This window comes from Sturnus vulgaris, chromosome 14 (assembly GCF_052056855.1).
Source record: "Sturnus vulgaris isolate bStuVul1 chromosome 14, bStuVul1.hap1, whole genome shotgun sequence".
Classification (NCBI taxonomy): Eukaryota; Metazoa; Chordata; class Aves; order Passeriformes; family Sturnidae; genus Sturnus; species Sturnus vulgaris.
In genome coordinates this window covers 18172132-18195248 of record NC_142256.1, presented here as the reverse complement: position 1 = coordinate 18195248, position 23117 = coordinate 18172132, and the positions used below count along the sequence as shown (strand labels likewise).

Here is a 23117-nt window from a genome sequence, read left to right as displayed (position 1 = left end):
CTTTAATTAAAAGTAGTTGAGCAAAAGACTTTGAACATACATATTTTCTCAACTGTGCTCTTGGATATAATGAAGTTTTAAACATCCTGGGAATCCAGGGAAGTACTTGACAACATTCTCACTGCTTGGGTTCAGGATGAATGTCATAACCTACTTCTGTGTATCATTCTTAAAAATAACAGCTTGTAGAGTGGTTAGTGATGGTAAGGTACATCTTCACTTACAAGTGAGCATACCCGAAATTCTTACATTGCAAAGGTGAGTTAATGGCCTAGAGTGCTGAGGAATAGGAATGAGGAAATGGTTTCCATGATCCTGTTGTACACCCAACTCATTTCAACTGTGCTGTAAATCCCCATTAATATCAGAACATCTTCATTCCATTTTTCCCATGCTTTTGGAAGTTAGGGTAGTACATTGTCTGTATTTTCTGTCTCTTTCAAGTTTGGGGAGCTTGTGTTGAACTGAAAGCAGCCTGGCTTTTGGAAAATCATGCCCTATTGATTGCCTCAAATTTCATGCCTAAATTAATAAATAATTTTAATACTTTCCTCAGTGATACTGTTAGAGCATGGTATCTACCCTTGATTTTTGGGGTGCTTTCTATCTGTTATTGTCCTGTCTGAAAATTATTTCAGTACTTCATAAGGCAAAAATATATACAGAACCAAAGTCCAATTTAAGAAACAGAATAAATGCAAACAAGTGGGTAGGAGAGTCCCTGGGATGCTGTTAATGCCGTGCCTGGCTCCAGCTGGTGCTCCAGTAGGGCAGGGTGACAGGAGAAGCCCCTTTGCCTTCCTGTTCTGCTCCTCTGTCATTTCTGCCCGGCTGCAGTGAACGCTGCACACCAGCTCAAAGTACAAACATGTTTTGATTCAGATGCAATACCTAGAAATAACTTTCCCGGTAAAATTAACTCGGTGGGTTTTGTTTTTTTTTTTCCTTTGGGCATTTTGGAGAAATTTCACTGTGTGGGTGGGGGAAAACAAAGCCGTGGCTGTAAACAGGAACTGATATTGTCTGTGGGACTGAATGGGGAGAGAAACTGAACTGGCCTCGATGATTCTCTCATACATCTGTGAGTTTGGAAACACTGGGATGATTCACAGTTTGCTGATTAATACAGCAACAAGCAAAATGGGGTGAATTAACGGCTATTACAGAGCTGCACTGGATGGCAAATACCTCCCCAGAACAAATGATGTTTCATGAAGATTGCTTTGAGGAAGAGGTAATGGGTCTTAAATACAAATTAGAAGCAGCCCCATCAAAGCTGTTAACATTAAGGTTTGAAAGCCAAACACTATTATGAGCTGTTTTCAAAAACTGTACATTTAGGAAGCCTATCAGTCTGTCCTGATGGCTGTGTAATATTTCTGTCTCAAGCACTGTGGATATTTCAAGCAGTCAGCACTAATAATTGATAGAAATCCACAGTCAGAATGCAGCAGCCCTTCTTAGGGCTTTAAAGGCTAGTCACTCTATTACATGTTTTAAAGTTAAATTTTTTATATCACATCTAAGCAAATATCATCATTATCAGTATATAATTCTGAAAAGCACTATCATTAATAAGAAGTAATCCTGTATTGCAATTTAACATATAATTTAACAATTATACATATAGGAATGTTAAAGAATGAAGGTAGTAAATGCATTACTTCAGTATAAATAATATTCTCAGTGTAACCAGCAAAATTATTTAACATTTGTCATTGAATTAATGAAAATACAATTCCTTGGATCAGTGTCGGGCAGATGCAGATGTGAATGCAGGTTATGCACAAGCTGTGCTGAGCTATGTTTCCCCACTACAGAATTGATGAGAGACCCACAAGGAGGTTAAGCCCTTTAATGTAGCCACAATTGTGTGATATCCTGGCCTAAGACATTACATTAACAGCTTGATCTTGTAAAGATTCAAACATGCACGCCTAAAATTTACGCAGTGGGAAGTCATTCCAGGATGGCTGCAGGATTATTTCTGAGAGCAGAGTGAATCATGTATGTATCTAAGCTTTGTGTGCTCAAGAAAGACCAAAGTCTCTCCAGAGGTGGAGCAGAAGGGTGCAGCAAGAGGCCAAGCAGTCATTGACAATGCTGTATGAGTGTTGCAGCAAAAAAAGAGAGGGAGTTGGAAGCTTTGATGCATTTGTTCCTGCCTTAGCTCAAGTTTACATTTTAATTATTTTTGGCTTTTCTGGTGATTTTGTTGTTGTTGTTGTTGCTGGGGTTTTTTTCCCTCTGGGGGTTAGTACCAGCATTTTACAAATAAATAAGTGTTGTAATCAGTCCAGGGGTTATTTGAAGTCGTCTTGTGTTTGTTTTTTAAAGTCATCAATTGCAGAAGGAAAATTTGCCCCTTGCAGGAAGAAAAGCTGCCCCATCCTCTCAAGCACAGCAATAAAAAAAGCAAGTGGGGAAAAAGATCTTCACAAAACACTTCCCTCTCTTTTGTGATTAACAAGCTCCTAATGTTAATGTGTTTTTTCCCTTTCCAGCAAGATGAGGGCATACTACCCTGGAATATCAGTAGTATGTATCCCTGTCATAAACAAATCAATTTCTCTTAGTGCTTAATTACTTAGGGCTTTTGAAGGCTTATCTTTGCACAATTGTCTTTAGTATTTCCTTTACTCTCTGGCATTAAGAATAAACAGTTACAGCACTGTGTTGAAGGGTAGTTTACCGGGCGCTTGTACTCGGGCATTCTGTTTTCTCTCCCCGTTGCTCTGAAGGCTGTGTTTAAGCAATGAATGAACAATCATATGACCATTATTATTTTGTTTCGTACAACCTCCTTTTCTCCTCCTTTCCTGCTCAGTGAGCACACTTTCTGCAGTAGCATTTTAGTTTTCTACATGGAATTGTGTTTAGCAGCATAGTTGCATGATGAGTATGAGATACTTCTTTCTCTTTTCCCTCCTCCCCCAAGAAATGCCCCACTTCCTCTATTAGTCCATTAAGAGCTGTAGCTCAAAATTCAGTCTGATCAAAGGAGCAGAACGAGGTTGAAAAGTGCAGATTCTCGGAATTGACTTGGCTGTTTAGATTCCCTGCTGAGCTCATTTAGACCTGGAATTAAGCTACTGCTGCTGTATTTTTCGCCCTTGGCTCGGCGCTAGCACAGTGCTGAGGGCTGCGCCAGGGAGCGCGGAAGGCAGAGCTGCCACTGATTGCCCCGTCCCGGACCCAGCCCTGCCAGAGCAGCCTACATCTCCTGCACCAGCACAACACCGAGTAATCTTGGCTTGGTTTGATAAGAAGGTCGGTGTTTACATTGCTTTAGTTACTTGACTACAGGAAGAGTAGAGAACCAGTTCACTGAAAGAGTAAATATTGATGATTCTGTTTTTAGTTTAAACATCAAATTTCCATCTCTGGAAGATCTTTATTGAGGTTGGGGCACATGCTACGAGTGGGAAAGCAAGAATTAAAACAAAATGTAAATGGGAAATTTGTAAACAACATGAAGTTTCTTGTAAAAGTTTTCTTTACACTGTAATGAGTCACTTCAGGAATATAGTTGGTGTTAATGCCTATTTATACATGCAGTTAGAAACTGGTGCTGTTTTCTCTCATTAATAGTCTTGTTTTTCTTGTTTGCTTAAGGCAGAAATGCAGACTGCCCATACCTGTGGTGTTTGCTGAAGAGTAACATCTGCTTTTGCAATTCTTACACATCTCAAATTCCTGATGATGTAACTGGGAGTACAAGCTCTCCAGGAATAGTGTCAGACTCTTGATGTCATTATTTGTGATTCTACAGTTCCCCAAAGTGTGCTAATATCTCTCAAATAGAAGTAGAGTCATTTGACGTGTAAGTTCTTATCTCATGAAGGTGAATTATTGCTAAAGTTACTGTGCTTTAGTTAATGGAGAACTAAATAATAATCTTCAAATTTTATCCTTTATAAAGCATTTATCAGAATGTGGGCTATAATCTTGCCTTCTCTATGATTTCTTATTTTTTTCTACTTATGATAACAGTATCGAGACATTTCATAAGATGAAATGCTGTCTAGCTGCATTTAAAATACACATTTTGCATATTTATGCCTTGATCAAGCTGGGGGAAGGTATGTACCTGCTGCCTAGATTACTGTCAAACATAACCGAAAGTAGAGTTGAATTGTACTCTGTTCTCCTCACAGACCCTATTTGCTCCTCTGATTGGGTACTAAATGGCTTTTATTGCTGTGCCTCACTAACATTTTCCAAATAAAACCTTTTTTGCTAGTTTCTGAAGAAATAGCAGAACAAGTACCACCTTAGACAGGCTGGAAGGAATCCTGTGCCATGGATTATAAACCAAAACAATTGGCCAGAACAAGGAATTAAAGTAATCCCTGATATTAGGAACATGAAAAGGAGATGACCTTCTGTACATGTGAGTTTCTAACCCAGCTGCACCACAGGCTCCCCTCTATCGCTGTTTCTCCACACCTTTACTGGGCAGAAAACAAAAGCCCAGCCGTTCAGCTGGGAAACTGGAACACATGCTTGCAAATGTTACAGACTTTAAATGCATTTTATTTTTAACAGTAGTTTGTGATTGGAATGACAGGAAGGAAATGAGCAGAAAACATACTATTCTATCTGTATATAAAATCTTGCTTGTGAAAGATACAGTTACCACAATAATGATGGGACACCAATTGATTCATTGTTCTGGGAGACAAGTGCTGAGCTGGAGAGCCAGCGGGGTCATTTTCTTGCTCCAGCTCCACTTTGGTTGTTTGCTGAGGAAGGGCAGGAGAAGGTTATAAAGCTGCTGCCACTTCATTCTGTTCATGTTTTTCCTCAGAAAAGAAGAAACACCACCAGCCAAGATCTTTTTCCTTTGGAAACTGTGGCTGGGAAGGGCCTCTTTGGTTCGTCAGACAAAGTGGGCAGTCAGACAGCCCCTTTCCTGAATACCAGGCAGGCACCAGACGGCTGAAGGAAGAGAGGCACCAGGCTGAATTAGATTGTCTCCTGCTTTGGACTATACGGCAGGGAGGCAGGCTTAATTGCTTTGCAGCTGTTCATTTTTTCCCCTTCTCCCTCCCCTGCATTCTCTCCCTCCTCTCAGCTGACTCCAGAGGCAGCCCCTGCTCCAGCCCCTGGAAACCTCCCAACTTGGGGGCAGAGTATCAGAAGTTTGTGGACTCATTTTTATCAGTCTTTGTACTCTTTCCTCAAGCCCTGCAGCAAATGGGAGCAGAAAGGAAAGTATTAAGGAAAAATTGGTGTAACTTGATGTTTTGTTGTTTTTTTCCTGGGTTAGTTGGTGCCCTGGTTTCTGAAAGCTGCTAGGACAGGGGCAGGGCAGCACCAAGCAGGTGGCGCAGGTGGCATCGTATCAGGAGAGGCAGCAGGGTGTCATCCACCACTGGTATCCTGTCTGAGCAGACAAACCTGAAGAGCCTTCAAACGAGCCCCCTGTGATGTGGCACTCCCTGCAGCAGGATTTACAAGATATTTGAGGTTTGCTCTCAAGAGCTGCCACTCCCTTTACAGAGCTCTCCCAGCCTCCTGCCAGGTGGTGTAACTGTCAGCTGGAGCTAGTTTGGTGATGGTAAAAGAGCCTTGACACCGAAATGGTCTTGCCAAGAACTATTCAAGGCAAAGCTCTTTTGAGCCTTGGAGAACTCGCAGAGTGCTCCAGCCCTCAAAAACTGCTCAGGTCAGACTTGCAATTTGCATGTATCTATAATCCCAAACTGTCTGAACCTCATGTTTGTTCAGGAAACAGTTTGTTTTCTTAATTGCTCTCACTCCTGGATTTAAAAATATAAAAAAGTGTTTCCATGCTGGAGCAATGAAGTTGTGGGAAGCACTGTGCTCACCTGCTCTGCAGAGAGGGGCTCTGCTTGCCTGCTACTCAGCTAGCCTTCTCAGTTCTGTTCACCTCCAGCAGCAATGTCAACCCAATTTTTCAGCTGGAATTGAGTGCCACAGGCAAGCTTCAGCGATGTCTCTTTAATTCCTAAACTTGTAGAATTTGTGAATCTTTTCCCTCCAGTTCTACTGACTCATGCAGCCCAGGGACTGGAGGCAGTGAGAGAACTGAAGACTGTAAACCCAAGCCTAATCTACTTATCTGGTAAAGCCAGTTGTCAGTAAGTCTTTCACCTCTCTATCCAAAAAGACAGACGCTCCTGTTAGTCTGTTTGGACTCCCAGGTATAAATATGGCATCAGTAGTACTTGACTGTCCTAGGCCAATGCACCTCCTGTACTAAGATGCTCTATCTGAGTGACAGCATTCCAATGGGAAATGCTGCTGAGCATACAGCCCAGTGCAGGGCAACGCACAGGCTGTCATGGCACACTAATCTCTTTATTCTGGACCTGTTTGTTGCTTATTTTTTATTATATCTTTAACAGCCTAAACCAGGAGGTGGGCACCAGTGCAGGGTTTTGACACATTTCTTTTGAGGCACAGAACTGTGTGGAGACCTTGAGGGGCACTCCCAGTTAGAAAGACAGGAGAAGCCTCTCAGTTATCTCCTTTTGATAACGAATCCCGTTCTATCAGGTCTAGACAACCCTTGTTCTGGTCCTTAGGACAGCCCCCTGCCCTCTCTCTGTCTGTCAGCCTTTTGGTCACTCCCACCCTGGTTCCCTGTTGACCCCTACACCCTAACCCCACCCTTGTAAAATCCCCGTGTACTTAACCCAAAACCCCAGACCATTGCCTTTGCCTCTGAACTCCGGGACTGTGCACACGCGTGGCTGAAAGAAACATCTCTGTGAAACCCTCGCAAAGGCCATTCCTGTTTCTCCACCTGTTTCACCTCAACAAGAACCCCAACCACAATAAATGGTGCCCGAACAGGGACGGATCACCCTGAGACCACCCCGAAAGAGTTTCTAACCACACTGTGGTAAGTTTGAAATTTTGGGGCACTTTTCGCTTTTTCTTTTACTCTCGGGTGCTGGGAAAAGACTTGGGGTGAAATGCAGGTAGGAACCATCTACCCTCAGTGGGAAATCTATCTACAATTTAAAGGAATTTTTCGCCAAAACAATTCTTATTTTTCAAAGGAGGGGAGGATTGGAAGTTTCTCGTACACTGATTGTCTGAATATTATTCTGATATCTCATGGGACTCCTTTCTAAACCATGATTTTTTAGAAGATGCTTAGAAAAAGCTGAACAATATGGACCTTCTAGTGCTGCAACTTTGTGGTCTCTATCAATTACTACGAGTGTTCAAAGTTTTGCAGAAAAGGCTGAACCCCAGCCAAAAACTTCTCCGTGTTCCCCTATTTGTGTCTCTACACCCCGTCTCCTGTCACAGGAAAGCTCCGACTGCATGGTCGCAGATGCGTGGCCGCCCGAAAGCGCCCAAGATGGCAGAGACTGCGTGGCTGCAGGCATGGAGTCTCCCTTTCTGCCCCTTCTGTCCAAGTCAAGTCCCGTGCCTCCAGTTCGGGACCCTGCCTCCAGGCACACTCTGCCCTCTGAGTCCCACAGTCCCGGTCCCAAAAAACGAGAGTTAGGAGGTCGGAGGAGCAGCCCCCAACTCACAGATTACAGCAATGCTAGTCGAAAGCCCCACTCGTGAACCCGCTGTAATCACACAGCTTGGAGAGCTCTGCGAATCCAGGAGCGAACATACTCGCCTTGGTTTCCATGGCACCGCAAGACGCGGTGCAAGCAGCCGGTGCCGCTACTCCCCTCAGGCATGCCCGTGCCAAGTAGTTGCCACCGCGGGAATCCTGCAGCCGCCCCGCTGCCGCCGCCCGGGCTGCGGCCGCCTCAGGGCCGCTCTCGGCAACCCCACCGGCTCCAAGCCAAACGGGAGCCGGGAACAACAGTCTGTCCTCGGAAGATCCGCGAAACTCACAACAGCGCCTGCAGCACGCCACACTGCCCCGCGAGCCGCACTGCTACCGCCAGAGCGCCGCATCGCCTACGAACCAAGTGTGCTGCCCCCACGCCTGTGCTGCTGAAGGGAAAAGCGGAGGAAGCCACGCGCCACGTGCCACTTGCCCGTCGCTGAGCCCCGCGCACCCAGCCCCGCCACCGCGCCCCGCACCGCAGGCACTGCACCGCTCGTCCCACTCGGGCTTTGCACTCGCTGCTTCCCGCCCACAGCAACACCAGCACCAGAAGTTCTGCGGCCAGCAACAACCTTGCGAACACCAGCACGTCCAGCAACACAGCCATGCACACAAACTAGTTGACAAAAGTAAAGTCATTGCCACAAAACTTTTAGGAGATGTTAAATGGTTCAACGTAAGAAATAAATACGGATTCATCACCTGAAATTACACCAAGGAAGATGTGTTTGTCCATCAAACTGCAATAAAAAAAAATAACCCCAGAAAATATCTTCGCAGTGTAGGAGATGGAGAGACTGTAGAATTTAATATAGTACAAGGGAGAAAAGGCCCCCAAATAGCCAATGTTACAGGACCTGGTTGAGTCCCAGTGCGAGGAAGCATACATGCACCAAACTGCAACTACTACCCATGTCCTAGAGGTTCCCCACACAACAGCCAGAGAAATGGAACCCAAAACCAACAGCCATCAAGCCGCAACAGCAACCCAAAAGGACTAACAACACAAAACACCAACCAGCCCTTCTGCAAGCAGAAGCCCTTTCCTGTAGTTCCAAAACCTCCCAAATTAATAAGTCACACCCCTTTAAGTGCCTTCTCTCAATCCCTATTGTCTCCCTACCTCCCTCCTAATTTCCCCTTTTTCCACCCACAAAATAAGTCAAACTCTTTCAAAATTTCCCCAAATCTTATATTTTTTTTTATGTTCCCCCAAATTCCTACCTCCCTTTCCCGTCCATGGTCTCTCTCCCACAGCCATGCTTCTCCATACCTTTGCTACCCAGCTACCAATCCCTCTTCCCAAAATTCCTTTTTAGTACAAAGGGGGGGATGATACGAGGGGGGAAAGAAAGGAAAGTTTCGTAAGGTAACAACCTTTTCCTTCAAAATTAACGATTTTTATTTAAAGTTCCAACAGGTACACCATCCCCACTCTACCTGGTATGGCTCAATCACAGCCAACCCCACTGCTAACAGCCAGCAGGATACCAATCCATGCTGAAAAATCCCTTTCCTAACTCAGTTTCCTGACAAGCCATGCCAAGAAAACTTCATTTCCTTTCTGCTAGCTCCAAGATACTTCAGAAAAACGTGTTCAGACACTTTGGACTCAGGGAATGGCTTGCATTTTGAAAATTGTCTTGTAAATGCTTTTGATTATCATTTTGTATTCATTCAGTTGCCTCAAATATTTAATTTTAAAATCTCTAAAAGAAGCCTCTTTAATTAATAATGAAATGGGGAGTTATGGAGACCTTGAGAGGCACTCCCAGTTAGAAAGACAGGAGAAGCCTCTCAGTTATCTCCTTTTGATAACGAATCCCGTTCTATCAGGTCAAGACAGCCCTTGTTCTGTTCCTTAGGACAGCCCCCTGCCCTCTCTCTGTCTGTCAGCCTTTTGGTCACTCCCACCCTGGTTCCCTGTTGGCCCCTACACCCTAACCCCACCCTTGTAAAACCCCCATGTATTTAACTCAAAGCCTTTGCCTCTGAGCTCAAGGACTGTGCACACAGTGGCTGAAAGAAACATCTCTGTGAAACCCTCGCAAAGGCCATTCCTGTTTCTCCACCTGTTTCACCTCAACAAAAATCCCAACCACAACAGAACTGTAATGGGGATCATTGCTCAGTGCCACTGGGGAGACTGGGGGTGTCATTCCTGGAAAAGGGAGTGTAGCTACGAGATGCTTCAGTGCTCAGAGGGATTTGTGTCTATAAGAAAGAGTTGTAGAAATAAGTTACAGTAGCATGGCAGTGACTTTTTTTCCCCGTAATCTGTTTAACATGCAGCTATGATAGCTCTGCCAGTTAGCTTTCAATTGAAACTGGCTCTACAACATACAAAGGCTCTCGAGCCTCTCTGCTGAGACCGGAAATCCATTGTGGCTCCTGATTAGTGCTGGTGAAATCTGAAACCTTTCTTGGGGCAGATAATGATCTCTCAAATGAAAATGTAACCTGCTAATCCTGAATTTTAACAGGATGGTTATGCAACTCCACGCCAAATCCAGGATGTGTCTTATCTGTGCACGCCTTGGTCAGAAAGGCTTTGCTGATACGGAAGGATGGGTTTGGACCCCGGCAGTACCCCCTCCTCGGAGCTCCCCTCCTTAATGCCAGGCCTGTGGCCTGAGGGAGCAGAGGAGTGATGGGAGTGAGACTGAGTAAAGAAATTTGGGTTCACATGTTGGGACTACCACTCTGAACTTCTTGGCTGAAGTACCTTAAGATTGGGCCTCTGTTTAATGTTCCTCCCCATGACAGTCACCACTGCCAAAAGACAGGTGGTCTGGCTGGGGCTATCCATGCTTTTTTAGTCCTATAATAATCCCTTTAATTATGGGTAACAATAGGTTCTGGTTTTTCCTATGTTAATAGCAAGTTCCAGGGTATAAATAACTCTGCAATTAAAACACCCAACGATTTACCATTTGACACCTATGCAGTCTGCTGGAACCTTGGCTGCACAAGGAATTTTTTCTCCTGCCCTGAATATCTTATAATTGGTCTACAAAGTGGACATTGATGCTCCAGTCATTAAGAAATTACAACCAAGGTACATTTTGGCACCAGGGAGCAGAGAACAAATAGCTAGGGCTGTGCTGCAGCTGGAGGGAGCACTCCTTTCAGACCTCCAGCCCTGATTAGTTTGACTAGTTCTATATATTGACCTTTGTTTTTTAAGAAAAACACAAACAAACAGTATTGCTTTCATATAGGACCCATTAACTCCTTCAGAGGCTTTGTAGTGCCTGTTGATGAGAGTAGCATACGTGTGGCCACGTACTGCAGCCTGGAGCACCTCTGCTATTCTGCTTTCGTTGGGTATATGCAGAGAAAGCCTGCATGGCCCCTCCTTTGTGCTTTTGGAAGAGGCAGTCTGTATGTAAATACATGGAAATAGGCGTAGTCACATTTGCCAAGGAGATAGGGGTGATGGGGAGAAAGAAATTCACATCTACTTTCCGTGGGGAGGCATAGAGTCCCAAGTGTCATTTCTGAGACTGCCTGAGATGTGTTTGATGTAGAGCCTGCGAATGGAGTTGCTTAAACATACCAGTGTGCCTAAAAATATAAAAATAAAAGCAGTGCTATTTTAAAACTTGGGAATCAGTGATTATAAATAGCCCAACTTGTGTTTTACTTCTGGCTGGGTGTGTCGGTCCTTAAACATTAGCACAACTGTCACTTCCCTTTGAAGCCACTTGTCGCTAATGACTGCAGCTGTGGAGCCTCTTCTGCATTCCCGATAAGCACAGGGCACTGATAAGGTGCTCTCCAGGCTGAGTCCATCACACCAGTCCTCGAACGGCAAACTTGGGCCTTCAAGCACATATGAATGAGAGGTGGGTGCAGGCTGGCAGGGAGCTGCGGAGCTGGGATTCAGTGGAGGGAGGCAGTGCTGGCCAAGTGCAGCAAAGGTGGTTCTGTTGAAAACAAGCTGTGGAGCTGGGGCTGCTGTACCCCAGAAAAAACACAAAATAGTTGTGTGATTAAGCACTGGTTTCAGCCTTGTGAGCTGTGGGTTCAGTGCTCTCTGTTGTCGGTCTTCCTCTGTGACTGATTGGGATACATCTTTCTGCTCCCATCATTTAGACTTCTCCTGTGGCCGGTGGAGGAAAAGATGTTTAGAGAGTAATTTCAGGTCATCATAATGTGCACCTCCAAGATGTAGTGGATGGATTGCAGTGAGGGAAGCCTGGAAAACAGCTTGGCCCTTGCCTGCTGGAGCTGCCTTTATTCCCAGTCTGTGGAGGGAACAGCAGCTGTGGTGATCCAATATATAAAAGTAAATTAAGTTGAAAGTCACACAGGTGCCTTAAATAGCTGACTTTTGACTTTCTGACTTTCAAAAATTGTTTTTGTTTTTGTCTGTTATTCCAGTGTGGTGGCTGGAAAGAAGCACCTTTGATTCCACTGTCTCCACACTGCAGGTGAGAGGCAGGTGACAGGCTCTTCCTTGAAGGCTGTTTCCAAGAGGAATTCTGGCTGACTCTTGTACCAAGTAATGTTTATTTGCAATACATGGAGCCTGGAGCCATCTCTGGGTGATAGGGATCTGGAGACTAGTAAATAAAAAAAGGCAAGCTTGGAACTCAAACTGTGAGAAGAGAATGGTCTAAAGAAAACAACTATAAACCAAATAATGGTGGTGCTCAAAAAGGTGTGGAGTGGTGTATGTCAGGACAAGGTGGAAATGTATCTGCCAAGCCCCTGCACTGGTAGGATGCTAAAATCTTAGTTATTCTCACAGGGAGCTCTAAGCAGCTTGTACGCAGAAGGTGAAGCAAAGGGAACTTGTTGGCCATTTCTTATTTTCATAAGAAATAGAAATGGGCCAGGGATCTTTCCTGGTGTAGCTGAGTCTTCCCCAGACAAGGGGAGCTTATTTCATGTTCTTGCACTGGAAGAAAGCTGACAAATAGGCATCAGTAAAAGAAGCAAAATACCTTGATGTCTGAAGGTTTCCGAGAGCTCATGCTGAATTCTTACTCTGTAGCCTGCTTGTAAGATATATGCCTGTGTCCTGACAGGATGCTCTGCTAGCACAGGCATCAAGCCATTGGTGATAGAGAAGATGATTTCCATCAAAAAATTAACAGGAACAACAGCAGTGACAAAGATCTTACAGGTTCAAACCTGATAAGCTGACAGCTCCATTTCCAAAGCTGGATGTCTTCAACTAACCACCTAGAAACAGTATTTTAGTAATCTGCTGACCTGTGTTCTCCACACTACTGACAATCAGGGAGCTTCTGGGTGTCCTGAACACGGATCTGAAAAGTTGCAGCTAAGTGCCAGGCCAAAGATGAAAGCCTTTTTCTGCAAGTGAAGTTCTTAGTTCAGTCTGAGAGCAGAGACTTCTCTCATGTCTCTCTGTGGTCAGAGCTGCTCCTGGAGGGCAGTGGAAGGACTAATTTAATGCTCCATGTCGCCTTGCTTTTATGCTGAACTCTAAATCATGCCTGTGTTTGGCAGCAGCTTAGCAGTGAGTGCAGCACAGAGCCCGAGACCCCTCAGGTGCCACAAACACCCAGATCTCCTCTGCCCTGCCCTGGTTTGCAGTCTGTGGCTCTGTGAGGATGCACAACACACATGGACACAGACACACAGACACCCCATTACGGTATGAAGAAGCTCAGCTTGCTTTTTATTCCCTCTCTCCACTTCCCCCTTCTTCTTTTCTATAATCATTGCAAAACAGGAACAAATGAGTGTGCCACTTTAAACCATGAAACCACTTAGTCCATAAAGACAGATTTGGCGTCTTCGTGCTGGTGGTGACAGGCCACCGTCACTCTATAGTGATCCCACTGTTCTCCTCAGCCCGCGTCCCAGTGCCCTCCCCGCTCTCTCCGAGATTTGGTCTGTGTTTGCCTGCCTCTGTTTTTCTGGTTGGTAACCAGCAGAAGAATGGAATGGATTTAATGATTTGTTGGCTGCAGTGTTGGCATGATTAAGTCAATAAAGCTGCAAGCTGAAAACAGTGTAGTTACAGTATATTACTTTAACCTTGTTAATGCATGTTTACGTCCTCCTGCCCAATGTATCGCTGTATATTGCATAAAGAAGATCTGACCAATCTTTAACCCATTAAATAATTCATAAAGTGAGAGCAGACATCAGCTACTTACGGAGTGGATCAGTAACCATGGGGTCAGCAATAACTTTGGCTCCCTGGACCATATCCAGCATGTTTAAACTCTGGTGATGTCACCACGCAAGCTTCTAAGCTTAATCATTTGGATGGGAACAAAGGAAAGTTAACTGTTGACATACGGTGTCTCCGGTGTCTCCGCAGAAGAGACACGTGTGAGTGCTCTGCAGCATCTCTGTCTGCAGGGAGCATGGCTGAGCTCCAGCCTCTGAGCCTCTTTTGTGCACTTCCCTCTTATAGCAAAAATGTGGCTGGCCAAATGTTCAAACTCATGTGTTTCCTAGACTCCTCTTATCTTAAGTGAAAGAGACACCAAAATCCCACAGAATTTCAGGGAAATGTTGACTGACATGAGAAGATGGTATTTGGAGGCACTTGGAAGGTTTTCTCATCATGGATAAATTTTGAATGAAAACTATCTGCCATGTAAATGATGGAGAAGGATGTATAGTGGGGATGGAGCAGGGCAAATACAGGGATGTGGGAGAGGATGTGAAGTGAAACTGGACCATTCTCCCTGCAGTAAAAGTTGTCATAATAAAATATCAAGTAGGACTTGCAGGAAGAGCCCAAGATTTTCACATGTAACTACCTCAGCCAGTCTTTTCTTTTTGTAAAGACAGAACATAGGGCTGACTTGTTCCAGCACCGAGCTCTCTTCACACAACTTCCAGCTAGACACTGAGGGATTCTCCAGGTGATGAGATGTCCGAAGTTGTTGTAAGCAGAGTTTTTTGAGGACTTAAGAGTCAAGTCATGGGATCATGGAGCATGTGGCTGGAACATGCTGCACTCCATTGGCTGTGCAGCCAGACCTGCACAGAGCCCCTGGGGGATCATTACAGCTCTGTGTTGTTTAGTGTTGTTCTGAGATGCAACCAGCTGTGGCCAGACCTGGAGAAGAGTTGCAGAGAGAACATGACAACGACTTGTATGTGGAGTGAAGCAGGAAAAGCCCTTCCACCTCTCACTGGTGAGCAGCAAGGAAAGCAGCTCTGCCAGGTCTGTAGGGTCATGACCCCAGGGCACAGGAAAGGTGCATTTCAGACATAAACCCTCACATTGCCTCAGGAAATTTCCCTCATTCCCCTTATCTGGGAGGAACTTTAATTCCTTTTGGAGGGAAACTGAGACAGGGAGCAATGAATTTGTTTGCCCATAGTCACATGAGGAATCTCTGTATGACAGAACTGGAAACTGGACCTGGTCATGTGAGCCCAAGTCCATAGGAATGGCTTTTGTCCTGGGAGTCAGTAATGAAACAAACTCATTGTTCAAGATCATCTCCTTTAGAGGCTTGGGAATTCACCTGTAATGATCCCAGCTTCCACTTCTTCTGACAGATTGCATGCTTACAGTCTAATGAGCTCACCCTCCACTCTGTATCCATAGGCACACTTGCTTGTGTGGCTAAACTCCTCTGAGTCTTGAATGCACAGCAGAGAGCCAGAGGTGTTTGCAAACAGACCCCCAGTTTCTTCATGTCTTCATAGCTAGGACTGCTGAGGCTGTTAGTAACTCTCAGGTAAAAGCTCTCAAATGGTTAATTGCGAGGCAGATGGCTGCGTACAGCAGAGCGTATCTCAGAATCCACCACATCCGCTCAGTAATGAATTTTCCAGGTGCCAAAAGATAGGCACCTTGTGTTGGAGATTAGAGGCAGGACCTTCAGTCTGCTGTTGCCAGCATATGCAGGGAAAGATCGGGGACAAGACTGACCCCCAGAGCTAATGCTGATTATTCTCAGTCACTCGGTTATTCTCTGTTTCTTTTTGGTGGTTCTTTTGAAGATTCTCAATTTAATTTACCCTGCCTTTTTGTTTTGTTTTATTTTATTTTCTTTGTTTGGTTTTTGCTGTAATCCAGAACAGCAGTCTCTGCTTCAAAGAAGATGCTCCTGAATTTATGGCAAGTCATATCTGATCTGCATAGAAATTCCATGTTCAGTTTTCTTTGTTTTTAGCTTGGAACATTGTGTGAATGTGCCTGAAAATCTTTCTTTACTGGTCTGTTGATTTCGATTAATGAACCCACATACACCTAGTGATGTTTCATTATCACTCACCTATCATGTGGCGTTACAGCAGCTGGTAAATTGGCTGCATTTTTTTTCCAGCTTGATAGAAAACAGAGTTGCTCCAAGCATATGATAATGTTGAATGGGGGGATCCCAACTTCTGACCTATAGCTAATATCCTGCAATTCACATGAAGCTATCAGGGATTTTTGAGATAGAGCTCGAAATGCCTGTTTTATCAGCAAATAAACACCATTAATTACTTCTAGTATGACATGAAGTGGTTAAATGACAAGATTCTTATTAATATGTGTGTATGTCAGCCTTTCAGTGTGTATGAGGGGGAGAATGAAGTGGTAAAATTATTTAAAATTAGTAGGGAGTATTTACAGGAAGACATAAAGAACTGTCAGTTGAGGAAAGCAGCATTTTATGTTCTTGTTCCAGATGACCTTGCTTCAAGGACAAATGAGAGCCTTATGAAATGAAGCTGCAGATGGCTAGTCTCAATTCTGTAATAGTGAAATGACACAAGAAAAAATTGAGACATCGACAGTTCGTAAATACAATCTGAATGGAAGGGGAGAAAAGGGATTTTTTAAGGGGAGGCTGAGTTGACTTGGTTACAGCAGTTCAGCTTCAGGTGTTTTAATAATAATTTACATTTAAAAACATAATGGAATCACTCCTTGTTCCCCATACTCAGGGTCACCTTAACACATTTTCCATTTTTAATGTGTCAATATCTTGGTTTTAAAAATTTGGTCATGAGGGCTACCTGGTCACAGCCTTCTTTGTATCCATTATTTTAGCATATTATTGACCGCTGCATTTTGTTTTGTAAGTTATGGTGGTGATTTTTGACACCTGATTGGGCAGAGGATCTGATGAAACCCTTTTTAGATGTTGGACTAGTTTCACCTGTTAAGAAAGAGTAAGGGTGTGAGAAGTTTAATACTGAAAAAGTGATGTGATACTTTGTGACAGAGCATGCTTTGTTTGTGCACTTAGATGATAAATCAGGAGTAATTATGCTGGGTTTTGCATGTAAGGAGGTTTTCATGCAAAGGGCTTCTCAGAAGTTTTGAGGCAGCCAACTACTGTTGAAAGTGAAGAAGACTTGGACATCTGCCTCTGCAAATTGAGCATCTGCCTTTGCATGGCAAGGAAAAATAAATTAATGGAAATGTTAACTTGGAGAAAACAGGGGATTTTCAGAATCTCAGTGATCCAGACCACCTCACTGCAGTTCACAGTTTTCAGAAATGGGCAGGTAGAGAACTGATTTATCCCATTAGCTCAAGATTTTCTGACTTTCACTTTGTTAGTGTGAAATCTTCTGTATTTCTTTTATCAGATTTCTTCTGCTCTCCCTAATAGATAAATTTACCAGCCAGTCATTGCACTTCCCTGTAGATGCTTCTGCTGGGCGTTGAGAATCCAAAGGAGTCAAGTTAGCTCATTGACACCTCTGAGAGCGTGACTTGACATAACACAAGGATTGCTTGAGTCAAACCACTTTATAAGATACAAGGTATTGTAGTTTGTCATCATAGCTAGCACAACCTTGTAGAGACAGGCAAAAGGACTACCAGCTGAAATTGGGTGAGGTAAATACAGTTTTAGATTATCTCGTTCAATTTATAGGCAAGCTGCCCTCCATGGGACTAAGAGCTTGGTGTCAAGGGTTGGAGAATCACAGCAGCTGTACAACCCAAATATAAATATATGTTCTGTGCAGTGAATTCAATTTTGGATCATGACAATATGTTATACAGAGAGGTACCAAACACCCATCCCTGCATCTTTGGGTGTATACACAGAAAAACAGTAATAGACACAGTTTCTGTTAACGAATGGTGTTGGATGAGTCTGACCCCAGAGTGCTGCTCTCAGGTGGAAGAAAAGTGTGTGAACACTGCAGGCACCTATGTCCCACTGCCATCAGGGGCCTGACACAGAGTCTTCCTGAAAGGATGGTGGATCCTTCCATTCCATTTGGGATGGTGGATCAAAGCTGTTCTCCAGGCTACTTTCACCCATGGCGTGGGAGTTTATCTGGGCCAAAGGATCTATTTTCAAGGAAGTTGCTGTTGATGGAATCTTGATCACACCTCTTTACAAGCACTGCAGTCCCTGGGAGGTTGTGTGTCTGTGTTACACAACTCTTCCATTCCATAAGCTCTTGGCTGCTCCCAAAACTGTTTCCCATGTTCCTTATAACTACATTGGTGCTGGTAACAGCATCACAGCTTGATTTCCACATACCTGCTAAAGGATGCATTTTTGTCTAAGAGAAAAGTCACTATTGCAATAATTCACTCTGGATTTCCTGTTTCTGTTGCTCTGGTTGCTGTTGCTCTTTAAGGACATGTTTTGATGGATGAAACCAGCTCTAAAAATATTGGTAAAGTCAGCACAAAAGCTTTATCTAATTCAATTAATTTCTTTTAAGAGGGGGAAGTAGAGTCAGTTTCCATCTTACTAGAATTGTGGGTGCATTCTAAAAGCACTTTGGATACTGTGATGGAATTTTGTTTTGTTTTGAGCAGCATAAAGTATAACTATAGGGAAATCAGTGTTTTATCTGCTTTTCTTGAAGGCAGGAAGAAGATCCTGATAAAATTGCTAGCCAGGTGTGGTGATCTTGTCACTGCTCCTAGCAAGGAAGGAGGACTACCTTGCAAGGAAACTGTACATGCTCATGGTGTATGAAAAGAAAAAAAAAAAACCTGTAAGTTTTTTTTTAACAAAACCATAAACCCATGGATCACTTACAGTCTTCAAACCAAGCCTTTTCCTGACTGACAGCCCCCTAGATAAGCTTAGGAACTTGAGTCTGGCAGTATTTCACATGCTTGTGAATGAAGTAAATGGGTGAAAGATGGGTAAAAAAAACCAAACAGATCCACCGAACTGCATAGTTTGTTTTATCAGTGTTCATACATTGTGCTAAAGCAAACATGCAAACAGACAAAAAGATTTGGAGCATTTCTGAACTGAAAGGCTGTTTTATCTCGAAGAGCATCTCTGATTTGTGAGCAGAATAGAGGAGAAAAAAAGACAGAAAACTTCCAAAGAGCGGATAGAGAGTTTTGTTAATGGCAAGAAGCACAGGTAATCCCAGATTTCCACATGAAGCAAATGACAGTGGTATCTCACAGACATCATACTCTTGAGTGTGCTGACATGATCCTTTTGACAAACCTGACCCTGGATTTCGTTCGCTTTATTTGTATGCATAGGTCACTATCTTAGTATGTAAGCGCATTAACAGCTGGAGACGCCATGAGCCTTCTTTGTAAAGGTGGCATCAAGGATTTCTGTGGGGATGCACAAAGTCACTACAAAGCAGGAGTTTACATGTGGCTTCTCTGTAATTCTAAGTAATGAAACTCTTAAAACTATCAAGTTGGGTGAGACAGCTTTAATGCTATTGGTGTTTTAATTGCTTGGTCTGTAGTATTTATAGTGTGGTTGTGCCCAGGGGTCTCAGTCCTGGGCTTCAGAGTGACATGTTGCCCAAGCTTGAAATCCCCACCAAAGAGATGCAGCACAGCTCCTGGATGGAAGAGAATGCATCGGGGCAGGTGGGAGTGCAGGGAAATGCAGGGACATTAGTTTGAAACTAGTATTTACATTTTCTCAGCAGAGTACAGAATTCCCTGTATGTAACAGATGTTCTTAAAATACAGAACAAAACTTGGTGCCTGAAACTTCACCCCACCCCTAGGGAATAGCTGTTCCTGCCATGAGCACAGGTAGCCCACGAGTCCCCAACCCAGGAGCCAGGGCCTTAGAGCAGGTCAGGAGTGGCTCTGCTCAAGTCCTGTAGCTATGGTCTTCTGGTTGTTTCTTGTGTTTTATTTACTATGTGATATCATGGTAAATACTTCAAACTAAATTACCTTTGGTTGCCAAAAAATCACCAAACCTGGTGGAAAAAGCAGTTTGTCCCGCTCATGTACTCAGAGCAAACCTCCATCCTGGGTGCCCCATTTCCTTTGGTCTTTTGTTTTTATGCTGTGGCTCATCTTAACAACCCTTCTGGTTTAAGCTCTGAAATCACTGGATTCACCTGGATGCCTCATTGGAAGTAGCAGGAATATTTCTCAAATCAGCAGCGTCGTTTGAAATTGAATAAACTTTTTAAATTCAGGTACTAGAAGTATTTTTAATTAGCCCATTTTCTGTTCCTCCATTACTGCTAATGCTTCCAGGTAGGAAGTGGAGCTCTTCCTCAACTCTGCAAATATCTACTGAAATTTGCAGTGCTGCTTGCCTCTCTCAGTTACTCTGCTGTGACCTGATTATCTATTAGAACCACAAAGAATTCAGTCTCCAATTAGTCTATCTGTTAACTATTCAAATTCATGACTTAGTTTTATTGTCTGAGCCTTTAACATAATGCTGAATGGTCTCACCTGGCAGTTTATTTGTTATAAAGCAAATGTGCCTTTCTGAGAACCATTTTGGTGCAGATAACTGTCTTTTCAGAATTGGATAAATGAGGCTGTCTAGTAGCCAGCAGTCCCCTTCCTGCCCTCACTGAAATAAATTGTACATCTCCAATAGCTCTGGGCTTAAGACAATACAGTTTAACATGTACAATTTCTTTGTTATATTCTTTGGAGTTATACCATAAGAACAGATGGGAAAGTTTAATAATGATAAATGAGTTTAGTGTTTTTACATAGTCCTAACAAAACAATAAATGCTTTTTATTAAAGATTAGAGGGTTTTTTACATACTTGCCAAAGAGAGACTACAGCTCTCATTCAGATCCTCAGAAAGTCTCACTTTTAAATTCTTTTTGGACTGTTTGTTAATGAGGATTCAGAGGAATTAGGGGCCATAAATTTACTCATTCTTGCTTAAGTGAAGCCACGAAGTGATTACTGGATGTATCACTAAGTATTGAAGACTGAAGTTTATCAACCATGTTCACACAGAATGATTAATCTCCACACTTATTTGCTGCAGCTGTGCATTTTCTAGTAGTCAGATGATGGGGCTCAAGCTCATAAATGGATTTTTGGAAGGATGTTGATTCATAAATGTACATAGAAGGGCTCGGTGGCACTGTTTGCACACTTTCCATTCAGCAGTTGCCTGAATGGTTGTTGGACCAGACCCACACTGGCTACAGCTGGGTGCAGTGACCTGCAGATTTGCCCATCATGCACCAGTCGGGTAGCTGCGGGGCTCTGGTTTCACTGGGCTGTGCAATGGCCTTTAGAGCTGCAGTCAGTGGCTGAACAATTACAGAAGCATTACACATTCCTGTAAGCCTGCAGACTGACCCTTTTCTCCCTGCGCTTGGAACTAAGTGCATGAGATACTAAGTCAGAATTGTGTAGTTTTCCCCAAGGCCTTTCTGAGCAGAAATTGCCCCATTGGGAAGCCCAGGGAGTGCTGCAGGAGTTCTGGACCTGCTGTGACACTTTGCCTGGCAACAGGAGCACGTGTTCTCAGATGCATTCTCCAGTTCCAGGTCTATATGGTGTGCCATTTAGTTAGGGATTCTCTCCATTTTAATATGAGTTTTGGGATGAGAAATGGAGAAAAAACCCTGATACCTACATGCAAATGCTTTTTTTATCTTTTTTTAAGTCAAAGAGTCAGAACCTCCCATAGCTCTTTGCACCCTCCAGTGTTAACTGTACAGTTCAACCACACCTTGGGTGGGAACACCCGCTTCCAATATTCCTAGCTTTGGCACCAGAATCTTCCTCTCTTTGCTGTCTTCTTGGATTTATAATGGGATAAATCCAAACTACAGACAAGTTAAGATTATGGCTGCTTTGGCTTGGTTTTACTAGGGAAAGGAAAGTGATTTTTCTTGGGAAGTGATGAAAAGGAAAAACGTTTAAAGTTCATTAACCTTTGGTACCGATTGCAGTGTCTTTTAGACTACACCCTAGCTATTCTTAGTCATGACATGCGAGTGGTTATCTTTTATTGTACAGGAATACAGTAGTTCCCACTAGTGGTGAAAAGAGAGAACTTTTTCCTTTTCCTTTCTGTTCTTCTTTCTTGTCTTAACTTACATATGAACTTGTTGAAGTCAGGATTTGGAATTCACTCTATGCTATTTTGTCCTAATTTCCCCCAAAGCAAACTGCATATCTCTACGTTGTTCTTTACTGGCTAATTAAGTGTTATATAACTTTGCTCTGAAAAACTAAGCAACCCATTTGGTGTATTTGCAAATGAACTTTGCTGATTGTCATTATTACTATAGGGTGCCTGCAGAAAATCCCTTATAATTAAGCAGTTGTAATGCCACAGCACAAGAGTCACAATTAGTAATGTGATTTACAATTCTTTACCATTAATAATATGAAAAAGCCAACATTGTTTTCTTGATGGTGTTTAGGAGAAATTAGAATGAGGTGGACATGATTAGGAAAAGAGAATTTAATGTTATGACTTGTTAATGCAATAGCCCAGAGCAAGACATCAGAATGATTGTCCTTGCAGTAAAACTCCTTTGCTTCAGTAAGCACAGGCCCTCTGTGCGCCACAAGACAAGTTTGGAGGAAATTGGATAGATGGCAGGGATTTTGGTGGTATGAACATTTCAGTGTCTTTCATGTGCAGAGTACACAAACTGAATCTCTCCATTTTCAAATATTTCCCCAGAGGCAATCTGCATTATTCAAAGCTTAACTGTGGCTGCAGAATCCTGTCTGACATGAAAGCAGACTGCCAGCTTAAAATTAACTTTCATATTTACATCTGTATAAATCATATTTACTTTTTCCTCACCGCCTCTTTTTCAGTGGGAGAGAGGGAGTGAAATGGGTAGGAGGGAAAGGGGAGGAGGAGAGATGTCCAGCAGAATTGTAAGCAAAGCACCAGTAATAAAATCTAGTCTCATGAGACTGTCCATGAATAGGAATGATAATGAGAGCAGTGATGAGCTGCAGGTTTGTGTCTTTTAGTAAATTATCTCGCATTTACATTTCATCAATTGTGCTTTTGTGTAATAGACCAAAGTGCTACAACAAAAGGGGACACCATAAAAATGAGTAATTCCAGTGACCTTCTTAGTAATCCCTCTTAGAAAGAATGTCTTGGAAGGAGTTGGATGATTCCCCATGGTGAAGCCTCTGTAGAAAGGTGCCCCAGGCTCAAGGAGCTTTCCTGCTGACAAATGCCTTTCAAGGCCTCCTTCTGGCCACTCTGAAACATGGCTCGAATCCTGTTTTCTCCATCTGAGCATGCTTCTAATTGTCAGATGTCAGAAGTCAACAACCATTTTCTTCTTGCTGATTCTCAAACAAAGGATGTGGGCTTTCATTCGGAAAACAGAAGAAGCATGGCCCAACTAAGGATGCTGGGCATAACATATATACTTCTACATCATAAATAATGTAGAA

General features: G+C 43.3%; 1 protein-coding gene across 13 annotated transcripts in view; it reads left to right on the top strand.

Moving 5' to 3' along the window:
- Window positions 1-23117, top strand: part of MAMLD1 (mastermind like domain containing 1) — a 273107-nt gene that overhangs the window by 238323 nt on the left and 11667 nt on the right. The gene's annotated exons all lie outside the window — the stretch shown is intronic.